Here is a 25263-nt window from a genome sequence, read left to right on the forward strand (position 1 = left end):
TGCTTCACCCCCCCCCCCCCCCCCAGAGGCTCTGGGTAACCAGAAAGCCTTATCCATTAGGCACTAGTAGGCACAAGGCTGGTTTTCAAATCAGAAGAACGAGGTGACTATAATCCAACCTAGGTTATATTCGCCTTATACCAATGCACTCATAAAATATAACTCCAACCTTTTTTTTTTTTCTTTTTTTAATGTTGGAAGGGACACACAAAGGTAGACGTGCCTAAGGCTCACATACATAACTCGGTCCTCGCTTCCGGTGCCACGACCTTGGAGAGGTCAGCGTGGCACCCTCTCTCTTACTGAGGCTTATCCCTCAAGAATCCCCCTTAACCTCCAACTTAGGTCCTCGGGATATAGGCCAGAGGGACTGGACTTCCCTTAAGCTGCTGGAGAGGCCGCGTGGCCCAGTCTCCGTGCAGTCCCGGCACTGGGACATTGCAAGTTAGAGGCCCTGCCCTAGAGCCAGGCGCCTAGGGTCACATCCCTGCCACCACTTCTAGCAGTGTGACTAGGAAGGGGGCCTGTGTTCTACCTCACAGGGATGTAACGAGATTTAAGTCAGGTCTTCCATGTGCGTAGCAGGGAGACTGGCACTAAATACATATTTGTTGGTAAGCCTAAAGTGGTGATTTTCCTGCTTCCATAGTAAATCGGAAGTCAGAAATGTCGGAAAGTTTCAAAGTTCTAACCTAGAGGGTGATTCTACACTCCTGTTCATGTAACCCATCATTTCACAGAGAACAGCGATGCCGGGCGCGGCAGGCGGGGCGGGTACGCAGTGTTCCTTCACGGTGCAGACATGCTCTGAGCACCAGCTATATGCCCATGCTGAGCTAGGCCCCGAGAACCAGGAGGAAAGCACCCCAGCTCCACGCAAATGGCCTAGACCCAGCAGAAGAGCACTGTGCAGCTAGCACAAGACTGGGGGAGGCTCCTGGGGGACTGGCTTCTCTGGCTGGGTGGGGTGGGGAGGGAAGAGGGATTCAGAAGGCCTCAGAGGAGGTGCCTGATTGGCTCAGTTGGGTTGAGCATCTGACTCTTGAGTTCGGCTCAGGTCATGATCCCAGGGTCACGGGATCCAGCCCCGTGTCGTGGAGCCTGCTTAGGAGCCTCTCGTCTCCAGCTGCCCCCCTTCCCAGCTTGCGATCTCTCTATCTCAAAAAAAAAAAAAATTAATCAATTTAAAAAAAAATTAAGAAACGGCGCCTGGGTGGCTCAGTGAGCTAAGCGTCCACCTTCGGCTCAGGTCATGATCTTGTGGTTTGTGGGTTCCAGCCCCTTCAGATTCTGCTGACAGCTCAGAGCCTGGAGCCTGCTTCAGATTCTGTGTCTCCCTCCCTCTCTCTCTCTCTCTCTCTCTCTCTCTCTCTCTCTCCCCCCCCCCCACCTCTCTGCCCCTCCCAGCTCATGTTCAATTTCTCTCTCTCAAAAATAAATAAACATAGGGGCACCTGGGTGGCTCGGTCGGTTAAGCGTCCGACTTTGGCTCAGGTCATGATCTCGCAGTCTGTGAGTTCGAGCCCCGCATCGGGCTCTGTGCTGACAGCTCAGAGCCTGGAGCCTGTTTCAGATTCTGTGTCTCCCTCTCTCTCTGCCCCTCCCCTGTTCATGCTCTGTCTCTCTCTGTCTCAAAAATAAATAAACGTTAAAAAAAATTTTTTTTTAATAAAAATAAATAAATAAATAAATAAATAAACATAAAAAAATAAAATAAAACAAACAAACAAACAAAAAAAGGCGGCCTCAGAGAAGGAATCACAGTAATAGCTGTAATACTCAGGTGCCCACTCAATACCAGGTTAACACATGTAATCTCCGGGCCTCTCAGAGGTGTGGTTTCCCAACTAAGGCTCAGAGATGTGACCTGCCCGGGTCACGTTGCCACCGCAGGGTTTGGAGTTCAGTCTATTCAATTTCCAAGTCCCAGTCCTAATGTGGGACACTGACCAACACTATGACTTTCTTTAGAACATGAGTTTTTCAGTGAACCTCATGCTTCCATCTTAAGTGCAAAAAGCCATGATTAACTCAGCTTGTTGTTGTTGTTGTTGTTGTTGTTGTTTTAGATCTTGGTTTTGGAAGAATTTTTTGGCCCAAAGCTCAAACACTTTTCATGGTTGTGTTCTTCCTCTGTCCCCACAGTACCCCTGAGCAGTGAGAAGGTCCAGGGACCATCCTCCCCTTTGTGTGGCACAAATCCAAGAAGACTGAGCTCCTTCACACCACATGGAAATGACAGGTGGAGCTAAGATGACCTCAGAGGGGACCTGTGAGGACTTGAGGAGGAAACCTTAATCACTGCTGTGGCTGGCACTGTAGTCACTAAAAGTGAGGGCTTAGCCCTTGGTTAGAGTCCTTGTCCGCGGGTAATCAGTCACCCAGAAGCCTTGGGGCTCGTTTAATTGAGGCCGTTTTCCTTCAACTACATTCCAGGGCAGAGCGGTCTGTGGATGACATCTGCAGCTTAAGTTGGGTTCCTGAAGGTTCAGGGAGCAACGATGGCAGGATGACACAGAGCGGAGGGAACCCAGGGAGCAAATAAGCATCGAATCAGAGGGTGAAGCCCAGAGGTGGATGTCACCCAGCCAGCCTTTGGGAGCCATGTTCAGAGAGCCAAGGCAGGAGGTTGGAGGTAACATGGGGTGGAGCCAGTGGGAGACGGAGTCAGAGCAAGGGCAAGACAGAAGGTTCTGTGACAGGAGGGCTACAGTTCCACACGGCCAGTGCGTGAGCAGCAGCGGGTGAATGGATACATGAATAGTGAATACATTCAACTCATCGTTACTAAATTGGGGACCCAGGAGAGAAGGCTTTTTGCCTGTTTGTAAATACAAACTAAAATGAAAAAACACAAGCTTTTGTTCTTTCTCCTCTCTTACGTGCCCTGATTTCTTAATATCAAACTGCTCGTGGATTCACTCAGGTGGCTGGGAAAAAATGTGTTTATCAGGCCACAGTCTTGATACATAACGTAATCCCTGAAGTGCGTGTAGTGGGTTGAATGGTGGCACGTCCGTGCCCTAACCCGGCAAAACTTGGGAATATGACATTATTTGGCAAGAGGCTCATTCTATAATACTGATTGAGATGAGAACATCCTGGATTTTCTAGGCAGGCCCTAAATCCAATGACAAATGTTCTCACCCGACACAGAGGAGAAAACGCAGAGGGAAGGAGGCCACATGACCACCGAGGCAGACTGGAGAGATAGAGCCATGAGCAGGAAATGCAGGGAGCCATCACAAGCTGAAAGAAGCAGGAAGGATTTATCCCCCCGTAACCGGAAGAAGTGGGGGCCCTGGAAACACCTTGAATTTGAGCTTCTGGCCTCCAGAGTTGTGAGGAAGAAATTTCTGTCGTTTCAAGCCATCAAGTTTATGGTGATTTGTTACAACTGCCCAAGGAAACGAATACAGGGTTTAGTATTTTCAGGACAAGGAAGAAAAGTGGACAGGCATTTTCTGAGCACCTTTTCTGGCTCTGGCATTGTGCAAACCCCTCAGGTAGGGACAGGCTCTACGGCCTAGGCACCACTTAGCTTCACATTACACTTTACAGGGCCCCTCAGCCACCCTGACAGGTTGGTGTTATTTTGTCCCCTCTACATGGAACAAGTGAGGCCTCTAGAGGCTACATGGCTTGCCCAGTCTCAGGCTGGTAAGGGGCACAGACAGGACTGAAACTGAGGCCTGCTCACTCCTGTTCCAGGGTTCTTCCCGCCCACACCCCTGCAGCATGTTGCCTTTCTGCCTGCTTTTGGTGGAAAATAGAAGGGGAAAATGAGTAGAAATAAATCCACTTTGATAGTTCTAGCAGGATAATTGGGATAAACAAGCAAAGGCAGAAGTATGTGTCTGACACATTGCAGGACTTCAGTTGTCCACGGCCTCCTGGGTTCTTATTAACGTTGATAAGGAAGGCACTGTCACTAACATTGGGATTAGACATGCAGCTAAACTAAAAAGCCACTTCCTAGAACTAATCCCACCCTGAATTTAGCTTCCCATTGCCAAATTGGGCAGGGTCCCTGGGGGAAGAAAACACGAAACCACATTCCACCCTATTCTATTCACAAGAATTCTCTAATTTATAGTTGAATTATGGTGAGTGACTTTAAATTCCATCTCAGTCCCCATGGTGGGAATCCGACCACATACTCCAAAATTGGATTTTTATACTATGCAGCCAGAAACAAAGAAAAAAGAGACAGAAGAACAAAAGGAAGGAAGGGAGGGGGGAACAAAGAAAGAGAAAGAAAGGAAGAAAGAACAAAGAAAAAATAAAGAGAAGGGGGCTTTGGAGGTGACAGCACGTACTCTTCCCAACCCTCCCGGTGACCTGCTCCCTCCTTGTTTCCCCATAGTCAAGGAGTTTTCTGTGACACAAGACGGGAAAACTTTCAAGTATCCTGAGACACAGTATTCCTAAAATCACGACTAACTAACAGGACCTCTGTTAGTCAGGGACAAGCATCAAAACCCAAGACTAAATCATGATGAGAGACCAGAACGAAGAGGGAATCGAAACTTAAAGGCTTGTAATCTGCCAGCACATTGCTCCTTCCCCAGGATACACATGACATGTTAAGACTGAAGCAGAAAACCTGAGGCGCTTCTAAAATACACCCTAAACTGCTGTCTTTTCCTCACTTACAAAGATGGCTAACCAATCAGTAAGGAAAACATGAACAAGCCAACGAAAATAAGGACAAAGGGCATAAGCGTGTGGTTTACAGTCATCAGGGACTGAATGTGTCCCCCTCAAAATTCAAATGTTGAAGCCCTAACCCTCAACGTGGTGGTATTTGGAGGTGAGGCCTTGGGAGTCAATGAGGTTTAGATGATGTCATGTGGGTGAGACCCCATGATAGGGCTCATGTCCTTATGAGAAGAGCAAGAAAGACCAGGAATCTCTCTCTCTCTCTGCCTCTCTCTAGCATGTGAGGACATAGTGACAAGCCAGTGTCTGTAAGCCTGACAGAGAGCCTTCATGGGCAACCAAATCTTGATCTTGGATTTCCCAGCCTCCAGAACTGTGAGACATAAATGCCTAGTGTTTAAGCCCCCTACTCAATGGTATTTTGTTACAGCAACTCAGGCTGACCAATACAACAGGGAAGTAAATACGATATATGAAAACTGTTTAACATCACATATAATCAAACAAATGCAGCAACAGAATAAAACAAGAGAATTCCAATTTGTACCTGTTAGATTGGCAAAGAATACAAAGGATGACAAGATTGATATGATAGGGTAAGAATGTTCACTGCTGGTGGGACGCTAAACAGGGGCAACTTCTTCGGGAGGGAACTTTGCAATACCTATCACAGTTGTATTTTATTTTTGAAAATTTTTAATGTTTATTTAATTATTTTGAGAGACAGAGCCAGGGAGAGGCAGCGAGAGAGGAGGAAAGAATCCCAAGCAGGCCCCGTGCCGCCAGCATAGAGCCCAACACGGGGCTCGATCCCACAAACCATGAGATCATGACGTGAGCTGAAATCAAGAGTTGGCCGCTCAACCGACTGAGCCACCCAGGCGGCCTAGCAGTCAAAGTTTTATACTGTGTTAGACGCATACCTAATCCCCAAACCAAACTGGCGCTTGCTCTATTCCATTGGAGGTTCCAGGGTGGGTGTACGGGTAAGATAACAGAATTAAAAGAGAAGCTTTTCGAAGTACACATGCCATGCTATGCCCCTTCTCCCAGAGACAATGATGTGTCCTGCCTGGAGTAAGGCAGGGGTCAAGGGAGAAATGTGTATTTTGGATAAAATCCCCCAAACCTTTTAATATCCCTTACTTAAAAGCAACTATTTGATATTATGGTGCCTCTCTAAATAGTCTCACTTAAAAGCACTCTCTAAATAGTCCAGACTGGGGCATGAGCCAGGGAGCAGAGAAAGGGGAAGGCATTCCGAGAAGTGAGAGTCAGGGAAGCTACATTCCTATTGAACTCAACTTGAGCCATGCAAAAGACGAGGTGGTTGCCGAACCAGAGGGAGAATTGAAATCCCCCAAAGACTCTGGGGTTGGAGCTGGATGCTGTAACTAACAACATTTTGGGATCCGTCGTACGGAAGTTAATGTTAGGCAGGGATTTTTGGGTAAATGCGTATCAACAGTAAAACGTGTGTGTAGGGCAGCCTGGCAGTCATTCCCCTTTCCCTGGGTCCTTTAGGAAATCACCCCTCCACACTGAATGAAGTGTGGTGGGAATGTATTCAGGGGCCCTGCCAGCTGAAGCCAAGGTAAGCAATGTGGGCCAATTGGACGCTCCCTCCCTGAAATCTGAATAGCCAGTAAAGGGGCCAAGAGACCACAAATGGCTTCGAGTCCTTCTTCCCGACCCCACTGTTTATTCTCTGAGACCATTTCTTTTGCTCTCTGGCATGCCTCAATGCCCACCTGCTTCCGTTGCTTGCAGGGAAGAACTCTAAATAATATCTAAATGGTTACAAACATTATCATATAAAGTGTGGTAACCAAAATAATGTGAAGTTAACTGGGTCTGCCTTTGGCACGGGATTTGGAGGCCAGAAAGCAGCGACTGGGATGATGAGAAGCCTCGGGGTTAGGGGAGTCCAGGGCTACAGGATTCATGGAGACAACAGCTTACCACAGTCTGCATAACCAGAGAACCAAGGTCCCCCTAAAACAGGATGGACTGATGGAATAGGAGGTTCACAGGGACAGCGTGGGAGCTCACAGAAGAATAGGGTAAGCAATAATCTGAGCAGCAGTGGCTGTCGTATTTCATCATAGTTTTTTTTTTTTTTTAAGTTTATTTATTTTTGAGACAGAGAGAGACAGAGCATGAACGGGGGAGGGTCAGAGAGAGAGGGAGACACAGAATCGGAAGCAGGCTCCAGGCTCTGAGCCATCAGCCCAGAGCCCGACGCGGGGCTCGAACCCACAGACCGCGAGATCGTGACCTGAGCCGAAGTCGGACGCTTAACCGACTGAGCCACCCAGGCGCCCCTCATCATAGTTTTTTTAAGGGGGATGAACACATCCCCCTTAGGATGGCCAAACAAACGAGGGCTTGATAGACTCAGTGAAACACCATAACCATGAACAATACAGAGCGATATGGAAACAGCCTTGGAATATGATATTAAGTGAAAAGTACCAAATAGAAACTTGCAACTATACCATGATCATAATGATGTAAAGATTCTGTAGGCATATAATAAACAAAGCCTGGAAGGGGACGTGGAAAAATGAAAACATACTACGTGTTACTGAAGCTGGACCCAGGGTAAGTTTTCTTGTAATTTAAAAAGAGTTCAGTGATGCTTACAATATTGCTTGCTCAATAAATACAAATAAATTGGGGAGCCTGGGTGGCTCCGTCGGTTAAGCGTCCGACTTCAGCTCAGGTCATGATCTCGCGGTTTGTGAGGTCAAGCCCCACATTGGGCTCCGTGCTGACAGCTCAGAGCGTGGAGCCTGCTTTGGGTTGTGTCTTCCCGTCTCTCGGCCCCTCCCCTGCTCATGCTCTGTCTCTCTCTGTCTCTCAATAATAAATAAATGTTTAAAAATTAAACAAACAAACAAACAAATAAATGAAAATTGATTCAATGAAGAAAGATTCCGAGCAGATTGTGCAGGGTAGGAGACACAGAGGAGTAAACCAAGAGTCAGTGGTAGTCCTTGTCAGTGAAAGCCTGAGAATTTCTCATCGCCATCAGATCTGTAACTAGGAACACAGCTCTAAATGTTTTCAATGTATTCGGTTTCGGTACTAATGTAAAATCATGTAAGATTTCACTGGTTTCTAATTTTCTTTCTACAAAATTAAACCCAGCATCTGTTCTTCATAGAAAACGAGTCACATGCAAAGTCTGAAATTCTAAAGTCTCATTCTAGAAGAGACTGGAAAAAGTAGGTTTGCTTTTAGCCACATAACCAAGTCAACACCCTAAAGCAAACATTACGAAAATACACCTTGGATTTTGAGCCCAGAGAGCAAAGTTTTGGAGAGCTGAGAGCAAACGAGAGCAGGAACATACAGCTGGCAGCTCAGCTGGGACATTTGTTACCTGAGACCCTGTGTGGGAGCACGGGGAGGGAGGTGCACTTTGATAAAACACACAAACACACACACACACACACACACACACACACACACACACACAAAACTCCAAACTCATACCAGATCTAAATGAAGGACCACCACCATGGTTTTCTCCGAGACATAAATTCAACCTTCCATCTCAAACACCTATCTTGACTCTGACACAATACACTGTAAAGGTCCTCTCATCTTACCTCTGAGCATAACGTCCATGCCAGCAGCTATGAGACCAAAGTGAGAACCTTACATATAGAGGAGACCGGAGCAAAACAGGCTCACCTTGACCATTGCATCAGAATCCCCCACTGGGTAATTTATATCTAAATGAGTTCTACAAATGCATTTCAAAACAGTTAAAAGGCTACACTTGCACAAAGCCATAACAAAGGAGGAGTCAGCGGAGGCCAAGGGAGAGACAGAGATATGTGGAAAGAGAAATACTAAGCCCATGCTAAAGCATGACCCGTTGACATGCAGTCACCCAAAAGCTAAGCAGGCGTGAGCTGTGTTGCTCTGCCCATTCCAGCTCTGTCTGCCTGGCCCTAAGGCTCTCTCTCAATCCTGTGTCCTTCTAGTTGGTGAATCCTTAAGTAAATAATCTCAGACACATCAAAACTCTTCCATATTCACCCACATATGTGACGTTGAGTACATATTCTGGCCCAAACACTGAAGAACATGGACATACCCTTGCCCTCCAACTCCTGGCCTGTGTAGTTTCTCCATGTGTGACCCACAAGGTACCTACGACACAACCAACCTCACTCGCATCTAGTGACACTTGCAGATTCCTGGCTCTTATGCCAAACCTAGTGAATAAGAACCTCTAGGGTGGGGCCCAGGAATATGAATTTTAAACAGACTTCCCCAGTGATTTGAATGCATCCTCTGGTTGGAGAATCACTGGCCACTGAACACCCCTAGGTGAGACTCAAACAAGGAAGCACTCACCTGAGCTCACCCTCGAGGAATTGGACCTCCACCATTCACTGCTACTTCCTTAATCCCAAAATGCTCTGGCCACATTACTTTATTACCCTCAAACTGCCTGCTCTTTGGCCTACGTCTTTCACTCCAGCCATTCAGGTTGAGGCCAGCCTGGAGTTTTATCATATGAGACAGAAAAATATTCACAGACGATAACCGCCTAATACAGGATTCACGTGTTACAAAGCGGACTCCATTTGAAACGTGCTTTTAACATCAGAAGTATAGCAGCAACGCCAAGTACGGAAAGATGAAAGAAGAGGAAGGGAAGACTCGTGGGAAACCCAGGACTGGCCCCTGTGTTCAGGTCCCAAGTCTGCTGTTATTCACTCTGTGACTTGGGGCAAGTCCACCTGCGGCTCTAGGCCTCAGTTTCCATATCAGTAAAATGAGCCCGTTGGGCTTGATGAGGGCCGGGGTCCCTTCCAGTGCTAACAGGCTCTGATTTTTTCTGGAGGAGCTCTTCCATTCCTTGCCACGTACTGATTCGCTTCAAGGACAATGACACAGGGAGGCAATCTCACAGGTTGTGCCCAGGGCTCCCCACGGCCAGCCAAGGGCAGCCTATAAGCACAGAATATCTTCCCTAAGTGCAGTGCACAAGAGGCCTGGACGCATTTCCACGATATTCAAAGGCAGGGCCCAGCCAAAATGATGGAATGAGGTAAATATTTGGATGTGATCTGCATAATCGGAAACAATCCCCCCTTATGAAATTGACCTGACTCTTTCATCACCAGCCACATGGAAATTGTCCTCAGTTGTAACTAGAAAATAACACAGAGCATGTGCCGGGTACCGAAGTCTGCCCCGTGTTGCTGCGCAGTTACCCGGGAAACAGAAGCAGATGTCTGTGCACAGTGCGTGTGTGTGTGTGTTTTGTTTGGTGGCTGGTCCGTTTGGCCTCATGCTCTCAACAGCGATTGCCTATCTACAACCCCAGCCAACCAGGGCAGTCAAAATAATGAGTAATGCACACGATAAAGAGTGGCGGCTTCTGGGCCGTGAGGTTGACTTGGGGATCAGCAACTTTCCAGCGGAGGATTCTGCCTGGTGATTTGGCCATCTGCATCTGGGTCGACAGCCAGCAGGCTCCTCGAAGACAGGCAATTCAAAAGCATTTTCCTGGGATATGTCAGCACCCAGCACAGAGCGGAGCACACAGTAGGTGTTCTATGAATATCTTGCTGGTGAACGATGCTGCAGATGGACTGAGATGGGGCGCTACCCAGATTGCCTGCCTCAGTTTTTCCCTTGACCATCAAGGCTATTTTCTTGAAATCTAGCCCTACTGTGTCATTCTGTTGCTTACCAATGTCTCTTGAATTCTCACTCTCCCAAACTTATTCTTTACCATGGCACTCCAAGCCTTTCACCACCTATGCTCACCCATCCTTTCTGGCTTGAATTCTAGCACTGCTCCCCCTCTGACCCCCAACATTCACACCATGCATAACGTAGGATGTGCCCTTTCTCCCCTCCAGCCTGCATCCTGCTGCGCTGTGACTCAAATGTTCTCTCCCTTCTCCCCTTCTCCTCTGCCTATGAATTCCTACTCAACTCCAACCAGGTCCAAGTTTTGAAGACCGGCATCCAGGTCCAATGGCCTCTCCGTCTCACGCTCCAGGGCCATCACCACATCTCTCCGTAGCACTCACCACCTGGCACTAGAATTATCTGTGTATACAACCATCTCCCCAACAACACTTGGAGCTCCCTAAGGCAGGGATTATGTCTTCTTTCTGTTCCATCTACGCTAACAGTGCCTCATACAGAGTCTGTCACCTGGCAGGCCCTCAGGAAATATCTGACGGGTGGATCAGATGGGTGGATGAATGAATGACAAATGTACCAACTGCTTGGTTTCCTGCCCATTTGCTTTGTTAAATGTCAAACACTTCCTCTGTCTCGCAGCCCACGTCCTGGCTGTTCAGCCACTTGGCTGGTCTCTGATGCCTAAATGTTCCATGTGCCTTAATGACAAGAGGCTGACAATCCACAGGAGAGTTCTCCCATCTCTTCAAAGTCATGCACTCAGTATTTGACCCCCTATCTCCTGCTTGTTGATACTTTCTCTCTCCTTGACCCCAGGACACCATACTGTCCTGGTTTCCTCCTAAACTTTTAGCGGTCTCATCCTCTTCTGTCCAGATAGCTCTTCTTCTGTCTGTTGGCTTTCCCTCTTCTCTCTGCTCCTCAGGTGTTAAGGTTCCATCATAGGCCTTCCAATCTTATCCAAAGCTTCTTACAGAGAAATAAACTGTAGCATTAGCAATAATCTTCACGTTGACATCCCCCTTATTAAGATACTCCCAAGCTCCAGATTTACATTCCCAGTAACCGACTGGACATATCTACCAGGATGATGCATGGGCTTTCCGTACTCAATATGTCATGTAACGGGGACCTGAATACCCACTCCGTCTTCCGGTTCATCCAGATGTGGTCCCATCCAGTACTCCCCTTCCTCCAACTGGGCACACGATTCAGGCACTTTTACCACAGAACCATCTCTGGATTCTGTCCCTTTTTGTCTATCCTCACAGCCCATAGTTGGGCCAAAGCCTCACTCCCATTTGCTCTTAGCTGGTCTCTATCCATGCAACACCCCCTCTCACACTATTTCCAGAATTACATTCTTAAAAAATCACATCATCCAAGTCCCATGTTCACTGACCTCCCTGAACTCCCTTCTGCTTCCAGGACTCAATCCAGCCAGCCTGCCCGGCTGACACTGCCCTTTACTTTTTGGTCCCCACAACCTCCCCTGCCAGCCCTCCTATTCTTAACTTCTCATTCAACCACACCAAGACTTTACACCACTCTGTGCCTCCTACAACCCATGTCACTGGCCTCAAAAGCCTTCCCTCACCCTAACCCTACTTTACCTGAGACATTCCTGCTCCTTCTTCAAGGCCTACTGAAGATTGCGCCCTCTCTGCAGACTGCCTGAACTCCCCAGGCAAGGACAATGCCTCTGTCCTGTAAGTACCCATGGCATTTGAGGCACGCTTATAATTTCTGTTTTTATGTGTCCTACACCCCAAGTTGTGAAACAAAACCAGGTATAAATTTTGTACGCTGATTTACAAATGGAGTAACTACAAAACTTACAACCAAAAAAAAAATTCAAATCAAGAATATTAATTTAAGGGGCGCCTGGTTGGCTCAGTCAGTTACGCATCCGACTTCGGCTCAGGTCATGATCTCATGGTCCATGAGTTTGAGCCCTGCATAGGGCTCTGTGCTGACAGCTCAGAGCCTGGAGCCCGCTTCAGATTCTGTGTCCCCCTCTCTTTCTGCCCCTCCCCACTTCATGCTGTCTCCCTCTCTCTCTGTGTCTCAAAACTAAATAAACATTAAAAAAAAAGAATATTAATTTAATGTGATTGGTGGTTAATGAGAATTTGAGCACAATGGACCGTAATTTGTGTTATTTTTCCTTTTGAAAAGTGAGCTTGTTTTAAGCCACCAATCCACGATGTTGATGTGCCAAGCTAGAAGCCTGAACAATTTTATTTTATTTTATTTTATGTTACTTTATTTTGAACAATTTTAAATGCTGCTTAACGAAAACGGTCACTAAGGTGTACCAACACATTTGCTGCCAATAAGCTACTACGAGTTGGGTGACAAGAGACAGAACCCACGCAAGACAACAGAAGGTGGACATGTTTCTGACCTCTATGGGAGAAGGGGTCTTTGCAGACTGGGACCCCATATGGTATCTCAATTTCCCCATTTATAAAAAAAATTTTTTTTAATGTTTATTTTTGAGAGGGAGAGAAACGGAGTGCGGGCAGGGGAGGAGAAGAGAGAGAGAGAAAGAGACACAGGATCCGAAGCGGGCTCCAGGCTCCAAGCTGTCAGCACAGAGCCCGACGCGGGGCTCGAACCCACAAACCGTGAGATCATGACCTGAGCCGAAGTCGGACATTTAACCGCCTGAGCCACCCAGGCACCCCATCATTTTCCCCATTTTTTTTTTATGGATTCTCACCGAAATGGAGGTACTTGGTTAAGGAATTTCCATTCAGATTATCTATATAATAGACAAGTTAATATTTTTAGGTTATCATCAAAATCAATATCCTAAACAAATAATAATAATAATAATAATAATAATAATAATAATAGTAACAACAATCTAACATATCCAAGACTCCAGGAGGCCATGGGGCCTCAGCTTATAAAACATTTTCATTTTAAAGAAAAATGAACTGATGAGGCTCAGAGCCAGGATTTGACCCCAGTAAGCGTTGGGCTGATTCCAAACCTCAGACTCTTCTCTCTGCCCCATGGTGCTTAATTCTCAAGAATGCTATTTGAAGACCCAAATCCTGGGTACCAAAGGGCCTTGTAAACCATAAACTCCTACACAATTGTTGGTTTAGGGTTTGGTTGTTACAATTTATATATGTACAAGAAAAATACTTCAGAAAAGAAGCTGGTACATTTTAGGAGACAGCTGTCTTGCCCAATATAACGGCTCTTTAAGGAGACAATAATTATACCAGTTCTTCACCTATGTTCAATAGGTTACAACTCAAACCTGATACTATTTTATTAAGATGGTGAAGATCTTATTTACATGCTCCATGGGAGCAGGTGACGGCAACAGGCGAGCAGAACACTTAGGCTTCTTGGGGCACCTGGGTGGCTCAGCCGGTTAAGCATCGGACTCTGGATTTTGGCTTGGGTCACGATCTCACGGTTTGTGAGTTCAAGCCCTCCATCAGTGAGGAGCCTGCTTGGGATTCTCTCTGCCCCTCTCCCATTCCCAGGCACGTGCGTGCTCCCTCAATCTCTCTCACTCGAAATAAATAAATGACCATTTAAGAAAAAAAAGAAAAAGGAAAAGAAAAAGAAAACTTAGGCTTCTCCACCAAAGAAAAAGATGCTGATAATCAGGGCCCCAGGGATGAAGGTGACAAGAAAAGCCCTCTGCTTCTGCAGGAGCGCCACTGAGCAGGTGTCTCTGGATGGGGTGCGAACGAACCTGGACTGTATCCTGTCCAGAATCCACTTAAATTCCCTGGCTGCACGTTAGTCATTTCTAACAACTTATAAGCTCTACCTCCCATGTTTAAACGGTATTTCTTTGACTTCCTGAAAGAGAGGCAATTACTGTCTATGAAGTCCCTACCACGTGCCAGGCACTTTACTAACTGACTTTGTCTAATCTGCAAAGCTGGCTTCCTCCTATGAACCGAATCTTAATCCAAACGTCACCTCCCCAACAAGGCCTCCCTGGCCACCACATCTAGCATTGAGCTCATATGGGCTCGCACCTACATACACCTCACCAGCACATTGCCTTATTGCATTTTCCTCGTAGCTGTTAGTACAGTCTGAATTGTTCTTATTTGCTTGTTTATTGTCTGTTCCTCTCACCTGGAATAGAAATGCCTCACTTTCTGGGAGGGTCTTGTGGATCTTTTTTTCACATCTACCCCCAGCTGCATGCTCAGTGGTCGTTGAATAAATGTACCTCTGCCAGGGAGGAAATACTTTCCTGCTGTTTTAGCTGAGAAGCTGATAGAATCTGCCTAAAGTTAAGCTGCTAGGAAGTAATATAAGCAGATTTCAAAGTCAGATCTACCTGCTCCAGGAGTCCAGCTGGCCACTACCCAGGCTTCTCTAACTGGGGTTGTTAGCAGTGCACCAAGGACACTGGGACACCCCAGAAAAAATATGTGGCATCTTCCCGAGCTATTAATTTCCTCAAGGATTTTTTTTTTTATAAGGGAGGTATGTATATGTGAATTTTGTCCTGATGTTAAGTAATTTAAAGCATTGTTTTAAAAATAAAACAATCAGGGAGCGCCTGGGTGGCTCAGTCATTTAAGCATCCGACTTCGGCTCAGGTCATGATCTCACGGTCTGGGAGTTCGAGCCCCCCGTCGGGCTCTGTGCTGACAGCTCAGAGCCTGGAGCCTGCTTCAGATTCTGTGTCTCCCTGTCTCTTTGTCCCTCCCCCACTCATGCTCTCTCTCTCTCTCAAAAAGAAACATTACAAAAATAAATAAATAAATAATCAAGCAACCACTTATATTTTGGAACAGAATGCCGTATTTCCATGAATGTTTACAGGAATAGCAGACCTCAAGCAAATTGTGAGACTGTGGTAGGCCGCTTTGGGCTACCCCAAAGGCTGCATGTGCACATGGGCGTGTATGTGTGTGTGCATGCATGCACATGTTCACACTCTTCTGCTGGTGGAATACTTATGGGGGAGACATGTGGAAAGCCTGAACTATACTGGCTGCCCCCCAGAAGCGCTGGGGCTGAAACGATTTAAGCAGAGAGGAAAGTCGTCGAAGCAGAGACACCCTCAACAATGATCTTTGCAACGAGAAAGATCAACAGACCTCCACTAAAGAGGTTTGAGCTAGAAGGCAAAGCACAGACGTCATTAAAAATAGACTGTTTCCAAGGACAGTTGTAAAGTCTCCTCCCCAGAGCAGTTCAAAATAGAACAGATTCATCTTTCTGGGATGGCGTGGGTGTGGTCTTGCCTGAAAGAGCAAATCTCTGGAAACGATTTCCATCTCGAGAACTCTATGGTCTAGACCACCAGTTGGCAGCCGAATGGAGAGCTCCCCCCACTGTTTCTGGAATGATTTTTTAAAAAGGGCCTCTCTTTACAGTAGCTGGCTTGATGTGAAACTGCTGCCCCAGATACTCACAGACAAGGTTTCCTGGTCTGGAGCCCTTTGCCCAGGCAGGAAACACCGCACTCCAGCAGCGCCCGTCCCTCTAAATGAGCTCCTCCTGCCTGTCAGGTGAACGGGAACACCACCTGCCCAGGCTGATGCCGGTCATGTGTTCGGCAGAGAAGGAGCCCCTCTCTGCAGCACTCATAGGCTTCCCCAAACATTTGAAGTCTCCCTGGCTCTGAACCAAGAATCCCTCTCCGAGCCAACAGCTTACAGCCCATTAAAACCCTGTGCAAATGCAAACACTCTCTCCATTAGACAAGGAAGAAACAAGAACCACGTCTTGGGACCAAGCTAGCAGTTGTTGAAACTGGACTAGGGGCTGGAGTCTCTGAAGAGGAAATATCACTGTATTAAAAACCACAACTATTTCCAATGCTCACAGTCAATTACATGGGAGACCAAAGGCGCTGCTGGAAACCCCGTGAGGGCAAGCAGATTCTGCCACGTGCGGGCAGTACTGGTTTGGGGAAACTAGAGACGGGTGTGGATTTCAGGGCTGCTTGAGGCTTGAGACCCAGTGTGTGCAACGGTGAGAACACTACCCTGGTCCACGCGTGAGGCCGTTTCATCCACACCCCGAGCCTGTGGTATCAGCATCGTCCTCATTTTATAGCCATAGGAGAGTTTGCTAGTCTAACTGGTTAGAATCCCAGCTGCCCACTGGACCACATTTATCGGTGAGCAGAGGTGCCGCTTTGCAACCCTCCACGCTTCTGGCTGTTCCCTCCACCCCACGGGGTCCCCCGTCTTCTGCGCACCCACTTGAGAGTGTCGGTCACTGCTCTGGGCTTAAAGAGGTCAGAAGCACCAGGTGGGCCTCAAGGCCAAGCTGTATCATACACTTGAGCTTCATCAGAACTCTGCGTTGGGAGTCATTAGGCATTGATCCAGATAAAGGGTTTTCTGGCAATTTACTCACAACGTAAATCTTTATACTGTGAACTGGGTATAACAGGAACGATTCAAAGGGAGCACAACCACCATCACACAGATATTGGCCAGGTGAGATTCCTGTGGGAAGTCAGCCTGGGGCATCGGAGAAACCGCAGCTCCCATCATATGGCACCACTCTGCTCGGGGCTTTGCCACCAACATGGCGCCTCGCTCTTCTTCTGTTGGTGATGGTCATGAATGGAGCTGCGCTGAGGGTTGATTTTGTGCTCCCCCACCCCTGCCATCTTATTTCAGTTTTGGACTTTCTTGATTACAGCGATGGATTATGATGACAATGGCCTGAAAATATTACCAAAATAGACCTTGTGGCCATTAAAAACACTGTATTAATTACATTCTTACAGAGAGAAATTACTTTGTTATTGTAAGCATAAAACTCTCGAAACTTAATCCTTTTCTTCCTTTGGAACAATGGCTTTGATCACTGATGTTTAGCACAAGAACTTGCTGGGTCATAACTGATAGATTACAACAAGACACATTGTATTTTGTGTATTTTGTCTCCCATCTGCTATGTTCTCGGGGTCTCTCTCCCTTGGGAATGCCACAGGCAGGATCCAGGCGTTTCAGGGTCTCTGGCTACAACATCATTGGGCGATGTGACAAGCTCACCACGACAGAGTGCTGACACGATACATCAGGTGCTCTAGGTCCCACCGCCATTGAGAGCCAGGACACCAGCCCAGGATTTCTCCTGCTCTCTCCACCTCCCCTCCCCTGAGTCAGCCTGACATGGAGGGTCAGGGAGCTACAGACCAGCCTGTCTGGGACAACAGGGACTCAGCAAGCATCAGAACGATGTGAAAAGTGATGGGGTTTCTGGCTGAAAGGACAGTCACGGAAACGAAAGAGAAGCAGGCTGGGCCCAGGGATGCGGTGAGAATTCTAGGAAGTGCCCTCCATCACCCCTAACAGGTATTGTGCCTGAAACTCCCAACTGAAGGAGAAACCTGGGGAAGGTTCCAGAGGCCTCTGTGTCTCCTGTATGTGCTGCCGCTGCTGCTGCTTCTAGAACAGTTCTCAATGGAGGCAATTCTGCCCATTGGGGGACATGAGATGCCTGGAGACATTTCTGGGTGTCACAACTGAGGGGTGGGGGATGCTACTGGTATCTGGGGGGTACATGCCAGGGGTGTTGCTAACAAGCCACAGGGTACAACATGGTCACCCCCTCCCTTCCCCCCCCCCCCCCCCGGTCAGTCATCTGACCCAAAATGCCAGTGGTCCTGAGGCTGAGAAACCCTGACTTGGAGGAAGTCAGGGACACCCTGACACCTCGCATCCCAACCTTTTTCTCTGCAGAGGCCCATTTCTGGCATGTGCAGCACCAAAGGATCCAGTCCCCAGAGCCGTCCACATTATAACTGAGAGGAGGAAGGGAATGAGGCACATAGCGAGAGGGAGCAAAGGTCCAAAAAGAAACAGTCCAAAGCAAACGGGACCATGGGGGTGCACTTGTGGGGACCCCAAGTCGCACCCCTGGCCCTGCCTCTAATGGGTCATGACACCCGGGCAAGGAGCCTGTGTAGGCCAGGTGGTTCTTCGTGCGAGACTGGTGGATGTTGATGTGGGCTAATTTCAAACAAGGCCATGAATACAATGACACATCAGAGGATTTCCAGTGAATCTATTAACAGGGGAACTTCTTGTGCCAGTTGACTAAACTCAACACTCCTGAGGTTAAACTGGGGAGATACCCAGACTGGAGCTGGTCAGTTGGGATGCAAAGGAATGCCGCTGTCTCATCAGGTGGTTGAGGCAGGGCCCTTACCATGACTGGGTCATCCATATCAGGGGACGGCCAGGTGTCCCCGCGTGCATGGCCGAAGGGTTAACTCTACCGAGAGCCTACACATCCCAGTTGGCCTTCTCGGGGGCTAGGGATACTGGGCCAGGTAGAAGAGGTGGACCGTGCTCAGCTGGCAAGCCCCTTGCCCTGGATGTGACCGCCTTCTGATCCATACTGCCCTCCTCACCCAAAGCTACTCTGTGATACGACGACGCTATGGTTTACATTCCTCCAACCATCTGGGCAAGCTGAGGCAACTGTCCAACCGGGAGGAAGGGAGAGGGAGAGGGGGGGCAGGTGACCCCAGAAAGCCCTCCCGGCCTGACGTAAGAATCTCAGCATCCTGGACAGAGACCCAGGGGAGACTGGTTTCCAGTGTGTGGGGCAGAGCTGCCCACCAAGAGGGGCCAGAGAAGGAGGCAGCGTCTGGGCAGCACGGCCTGTGCCAGCCTCACGGGACACACTTTGGTGGTTTTTCCTGTCCCTGCTTTGATGTCTTCCCCCCCCTCCCCCACCATTTCCTCCAGCTTCTAAGTCACGCGTGGATTTCTCTGGGAGCCCTACATGTGGCATCAACTCTCCAAGAGTGCCTGACACCCAAAGGGCCATATTCCCTACCCACCTTTCCACCCCCAGTCCCTAGGGAGGGGACAGACAGGCAGCAGGTATGCAGCAAGGCCTTCAGGCAGATACAGCCAGAGCCCTGCGGCCCCCAGTCCCCCAGAGGATAAGGAGCCGGTCCTCACAGCCCACGGTGCCTCCAGCTCATCTGTGCTATCTTAACATTCGGAGCCATCTAGGGACCCTGTCATCTGCCATGTCTTCCCCATGGTGTGCCAAGTGACAACCAACAGAAGGGGGCTCTGGTCTCTGTCTGAACTGGAAGAAGAAAAATGAAAGAGAGCTGTGTCAGAACATCCGGGCCAAAAAACACATTAAAGGACGGGAAGTTCTAGAAATAGGAGATTCTTTTTAGTACTGAAAAGCCACATGAGGCTGCAGAAATCAGGCATGATTGACTAAACAGCCCAGACCACACAGGAAAGGATGCCACTCCCAGGGAAGGCAGGCTTCCCCGAGTCTGGCAGGAAGACCCGCAGAAACTGCCCTTCATTCTCTTGTCATTATGGGTTCTTAGCGTAACCGAGCAAGCACCATTAGGCTCCAAGTACCATGTAAGTGTTGTGCATGCATCAGTTCTGATTCCCGGAACAACCCCCAGCAACAATACCTGCCTGGGGACAGGGATTTGTATGCCCATTCTACATATAAGGAGACAGAAGCTCAGAGAATAACAATCTTGGGCCAGGTGGGAAAGACACACTTCACCTCAAGTCCATGTCGAGAAGGTCTCCTGAGACTTTCAAGAGCAGGGACTTAACTTTCTCTATCCCCTGCACCAAATGTAAGGCCGGGCATATGAAAGCTTCCCAGTGAATGTGTAGCGGGTTGAAGTGAGCCCTCCCAAGTTCACGCAAGGGCATTCATCTTGACTTCTCTGACACGTAGAAGTCGCAACAACTCACCCGGAACCAACTCCCCTGCTGGTTTCTGCCATGCGCACCATGACACCATTTTTTTTCCTTTTCCTGCTTCCCTGACAGCTGCTTCTACTGCCATGCTGCATTCTACCTCCTCCAGAATCTCCCTCAACAGAAGATGCTTTCTTTTTCCTGTTTTTGCTCATCCATACCAACGGCTCGTCTAGAATGTGAGTCAGAGGATATGACTGACAATGGCTACCTGGCATGTCGGTCACTCTCTGATTGCCACCTTTCCAAAACTCATCTCAATACCTTCTACCTCAGCCCCTCAAGATCACCTCCTTCTGGTGGCTGGCGGCTTGTAATGCTTTTCCACAAGTTAAAAATGGAGTCATTACTTTTCCCTCTGTGTGTCCTTTGCCCTGCAAACCCGGTCAGTTCTCAAGCCTTATTGATTCTTCCAATCATCTCTCCCATCTGACCCTGCCTTCGATTATAACTCCTCTAATTCGATTCCCAAATTCATAATAGAAACCCCCCTGGGTTTCTACAGAAAGCCCAAACCTGGGCTTTGAAAGAAGGCTATGCTGAGTTCAAATGTTGGTTCTGCCATTTATAAGCCCTATGACTCTGGGTGGCCATTCCACACAGATAAGCCTGAGTTTCTTTGCTGGTTAAAGTTACTCACTTGGTAGGATGATCAAGTAAGACAGAAATCACATATGTACCCTATCTAGCACCTAAGGGCTGCTCAATAATTGGTAAAAAATCATCATCATCACCACCACCACCACACCCACCACTGGCTTCCTTGCCCCAGTCTCTCCCCATCCCCATTCACCCCACATACACCACAGTTAACAAGATCAATGTCCTCCCTACCTGCCTCCATCTACTGAACCTTCCCGATTCTGCCCTACAAACCACTCCGGACCCCAGCAGGGAGGCTGTCCCTCACTGAACTCAGAAACACTCAGGTGTCTTTTTATCTTCTGGAGTAGAGAATTATGTCTTCATATACATACCTACAGAGTTTAACATTTCTTAGCGTCGCGGATGGACTGAGAGTACCGTTAGGTACGTTCACAAACATTATTATTGCCTTTCTATAGTGGATGAATGCAACCACTTTGCACATACAAGTAGTCAATAAATATTTACTAATTGGAGAAAATAGCGCCTGTCAGCGCGGGGAAAGTACATCCACAATTTGGGTATGGCGGGGGGACAGCCCCAGGCCCAGCCCCATCCTGGGCTCCTGCATGCCAGGCTGTGTTTTGTTCCTGTTCCCGTCCCCCTGGCGACCTACACCTCTCCCCAGAGCAGCTCTTCCCATTGGGGTTCCAGGTGTCACAGACCACAAGGGGACAGCTATCTGTGGCTTCCATGCCTCTGCAGGGAAGCCACCGCAGCGGGTCTTATAACCCAACGGGGTTAAGTGTGAACCACCCCCTGAAATGGAGGTCACGGGAGACCAGGAACTGCTGGTGTCCAGAAGGCAGAGATATGCGTGTCTTTTGAGGCACTTAAAGGATACGACAAAGTAGGTGCGACCTTGGGCTGATAGGTTCTCAATGGGTTTGTGGGGGCCTCTCCAATCAGGGCCTACATTCAGGGTCGGGCCTTGATTTCGGTGAGAAAGTAAGTGAAACAGAAACCAGGCCCAGCAGGGCAATAGGCCACACAGGACGGGGTCACAGGGAAACTGTCCCCTTATACTCCTACCGGTGTCCAGAGCCCAGAGCGTGGAAACAGCGGAAGATTCATCCCCTAGGCCGAGAGCGTGGAAACTGCAGACTATTTCCAGACCCTTCCCTTCCACATGGCTCTCAGTGCAGAGGCCATGGGCGGGCTGTGCCCCTCAGCTGCCCCTGCCAGTAGCTGGCTGGGCCGGAGCCAAAGGAGGCAGCTTCTAGCCAGTGGCATGAGAAGCAACCCGAGCTTGTGAGAAAGGGATGTGGGCATCACTTTTCATCATCTACTAAAGGGAAGAGAGAAGCAGGACACAGACTGCGTATGTCCTTTAAATGTCCTTCATGGTCCCTAAAGCATTCTTACCAACCCCAGAAGTTGTTCCTTCGGGTACCTGGAGACTCCGTGGCACCGGCCTAGAACCATAGTCCCGGCGGTGCAGGATCTAGAGACGCTAGCAGTTAGGGATGGTTAGAATTGTATCAGTTGTGCCTACTTGTTTACTTCACGATGTCAGCTCTCTACGCTCTGTGCGTTAATACGGTTAATCTCATTCCGTTTAAGTGCTTGTTACCATAATTCACAGAGCTCTGTTCGAGGCAGGTCCCAAGCTGCCAACCCGGTCCCCAGCTTGTGCCAGTCGGCGAGAGGCCGTCTGAAGCAAAGGTGGCCCTTTCTGACTGTGGACGCTCAGTTCACCCTCAGATACGGGGCAGGGAGCCCATCGGAGGGGTGCGCTAATGCTCAGACTCCCCATGCAAGCCCAGGCCCTGATCCAGAGCAGCAATGGCGGCCTGTCCCCCAGGAGTCCCACCCGTTCCGCTACAAGCCATTTGTATTCCTGCGGTTTGCAGCCAGGTTTGGCTGGGGAGGCCCCACTGCTCATTTCTCTCCTAAACCTCCTTGGTGCACAGCCAAGTGTCCATTTTCTTCAAACTTTAAAAACAGAAACGTATGAAGAAAAATGATTCCCACGAAGGATGGAAAACTAATCTAACAAGCGATTATGGCTGTGCAGAGCGCCGGTGGGGGGATCAGGGCACCTTAGCGGAGCAGCTCCCGGAGGGTGGGCGGCATCTCACGGCCTTGCTCACGTGGCCCGGCACAGGCCGCGGTAAGGGACAAGAGATGTCAAAATGACCCAACGCGGATGTGAACCAGCACTGCGCAAAAGGAAGCATGCTGGGAGCCGCCAGAGACTGAACCGGGTCTGAGACGTAGCTCCTGCCCTCAAGGGTTTAGAACCCATCGGGAGAGCAACACTGACATTCCCGAGAAGGGGTCCACAACAGTTTCTTATTAAATAAAACACGAAAGTACACACACACACAAAAGGCTTCTGAAATTCAGAGGGTCTGGAGAAGTCAAGGAGGCTAAGCTCGGGGAGTGGCGCTGCCTTGGGGACTGGATGTCATGGAGGAGCTGGACAAAACCATAGAGAAGAGAAAGAGTGAGTGACCTGGGGACCCAGGAGTAAAAAGAAGGTAAGACTACAAAGGTGGGCAACGGCCGATCCAAAGAGCTTGGTCTTTAGTCTACACTCACTGGGCAGCCGCTGAGGGCTGGGGGCAAAAGGAGAGGCAGCGGGGTATAGAGGTTAAGAGCGAGGGATCAGGGGCCCAGAGTGAGTTTGCATTCTGTTCCACGCTCATCAGTGGTTAGGAACCTTGGCCTGGTTCCTAAGCATCTCTGAATCTGTCTCCTCGCAGGTAAAAGAGAGATAGTAAGCGTTTACTGATTCATAAGGTTGCAGTCAGGTTGAAATGGATACTAGACGTAGGGTGCTCAGCACTAGGCCTGGCACACAGCAAACCCTCCGTGGATGTTTGCAGCCAGAGAGAGGAGTAAGAGTGTACTGGACGTAGGCCTCTGAGAGCCGTGTGCAGACGGGAGGAGAGGGAGGCTGGAAAGTAGGGGCTGGAAGCTATCACAATAAGCCAGCACAAGGGAGCAGAGGCAAAGGCAAGAACGGCCATGGCGAGAGGCACCAGGAAGGCAGTGTGGACCAGATGCGGTTACAGAGTGGAAAACGGAGCTCAACACAGCTGAGATCCCGTGTCCGGGAAGTCAGAAGAGACAGTGCTGCCTGGGATAAAAATAGGGGAGACAGGACTGGCGTGGTGGACACATTTCTGTTTACGGATGCTGTTGGGAGAATGGGCCTCAGCATATGTCAGGCCAGTGCCCTGAATCTGGGGAAGGAATCCCAAGGCGGGCAGGGAGGTGCTAAGGGACCAGGATGGCGGCCCTGGGGGCACACTCCCATTTAAGGGGCAAGAGAAGGCAAAGAAGTTAGTAAAGGAAACAGAGAAGGGACAAAGAGGAGGAAGAAAAGTTAGGAAGCCGGGAGAGGAGAGGGTAGCCAACAGAATCGGGTGATTCAGGGAGAACAAACAGAATGAGCTTTGGGAGGGCACTGGTGACTTCAGAAGAGGGGCCGCCACCCATTTTGGCCTCTTATCAGGGAGCCTCCAAAACAACAGCGGTGCCAGGGGGCCTTGGGCCGCTTTCCCTTCCGTTTTGTTTGGCAGAAAAATGAAGAGGTGTGCGGGAAGGGGTAGGGAGAGATGGGGCGCTCTGCAAGGGGAATCTGCAGGCAGACGTGGGGGGTTCACGTGACATCTGGTTAACGAGGTGCCTGCACAGCGCCGAGGCCTCCTGACCGCACCTGAGAATCACCTGCGATGCTCACAAGGCCCAGCCTCCAGACACACTGACCCAACTGGGCCGCGAGGGGGCCCAGCATCAATAGTTCCGTTTACTTTTTTTAACTTCCTAGGTGATTCTAGAGTGCAACCAAAGCTAACCACTCCCCGAGAAGTTGCTTCTAATGAACACACGGGGCACAAGTTCCAGAAACAGACAGACTTTTAAGGCACTGATTTGGGGAATGCCACTTAGGATGTCTAGCTTTAGCAAACAAAAAACAGGTCAGCTTGTGAGGCAACTCCGTTTGGCTGGGACTGGCAGGCCACCGAGACAAGAGGGATAATGAACCGTCAGAGCACAGTGACCTTCTCAGGTTGGGGGAAAGGGAATGGCTGGTTACATAGGCATCCTGGGTCCAGTATCTCTAATCCTAGGACCACCTCCACAAAATAGACTCAGGCAATTTGGGCATCAGTCAGAGACCATGAGCCCCCCAATCCAGCAGCCCCTAGCCTGGATGAGCATGGACGACCCCTAGACCAGACCAGGGGGCCAGCACCGTGTGAAATGCAAATTTTCAGCACCCCCCCCCCAAACCACCTACCCCTGCAGATCTCCTGAATCAGAAACTCTGAGGGTGGGGCCCAGCATCTGTGTTATAACAAGTTCTCCAGGAGATGCTGAAACGCCTATAGTCTGAGAGCCAGTACTCTAGGGAGCTTTAAAGATACACACACACACACATAGAGAGAGATCCCTAAGCTCACCAGCGATCCAAAATAGAAGCTTTGGTGGGTAGAGCCCAGGAACCTGGATTTTTTTAAGCTCCTTGAATGGCGCTGAATCACATTTGGGCTTGGGCACCACTAACTGGGCATTGCTTTCTGTCTGATGTTGAATT

General features: G+C 49.0%; 1 protein-coding gene across 4 annotated transcripts in view; it reads right to left on the reverse strand.

Annotated features, from left to right (window-relative positions):
* THSD4 (thrombospondin type 1 domain containing 4) overlaps positions 1-25263 on the reverse strand; it is a 564068-nt gene that overhangs the window by 480936 nt on the left and 57869 nt on the right. The gene's annotated exons all lie outside the window — the stretch shown is intronic.

This window comes from Acinonyx jubatus, chromosome B3 (assembly GCF_027475565.1).
Source record: "Acinonyx jubatus isolate Ajub_Pintada_27869175 chromosome B3, VMU_Ajub_asm_v1.0, whole genome shotgun sequence".
NCBI classification, from domain to species: domain Eukaryota; kingdom Metazoa; phylum Chordata; class Mammalia; order Carnivora; family Felidae; genus Acinonyx; species Acinonyx jubatus.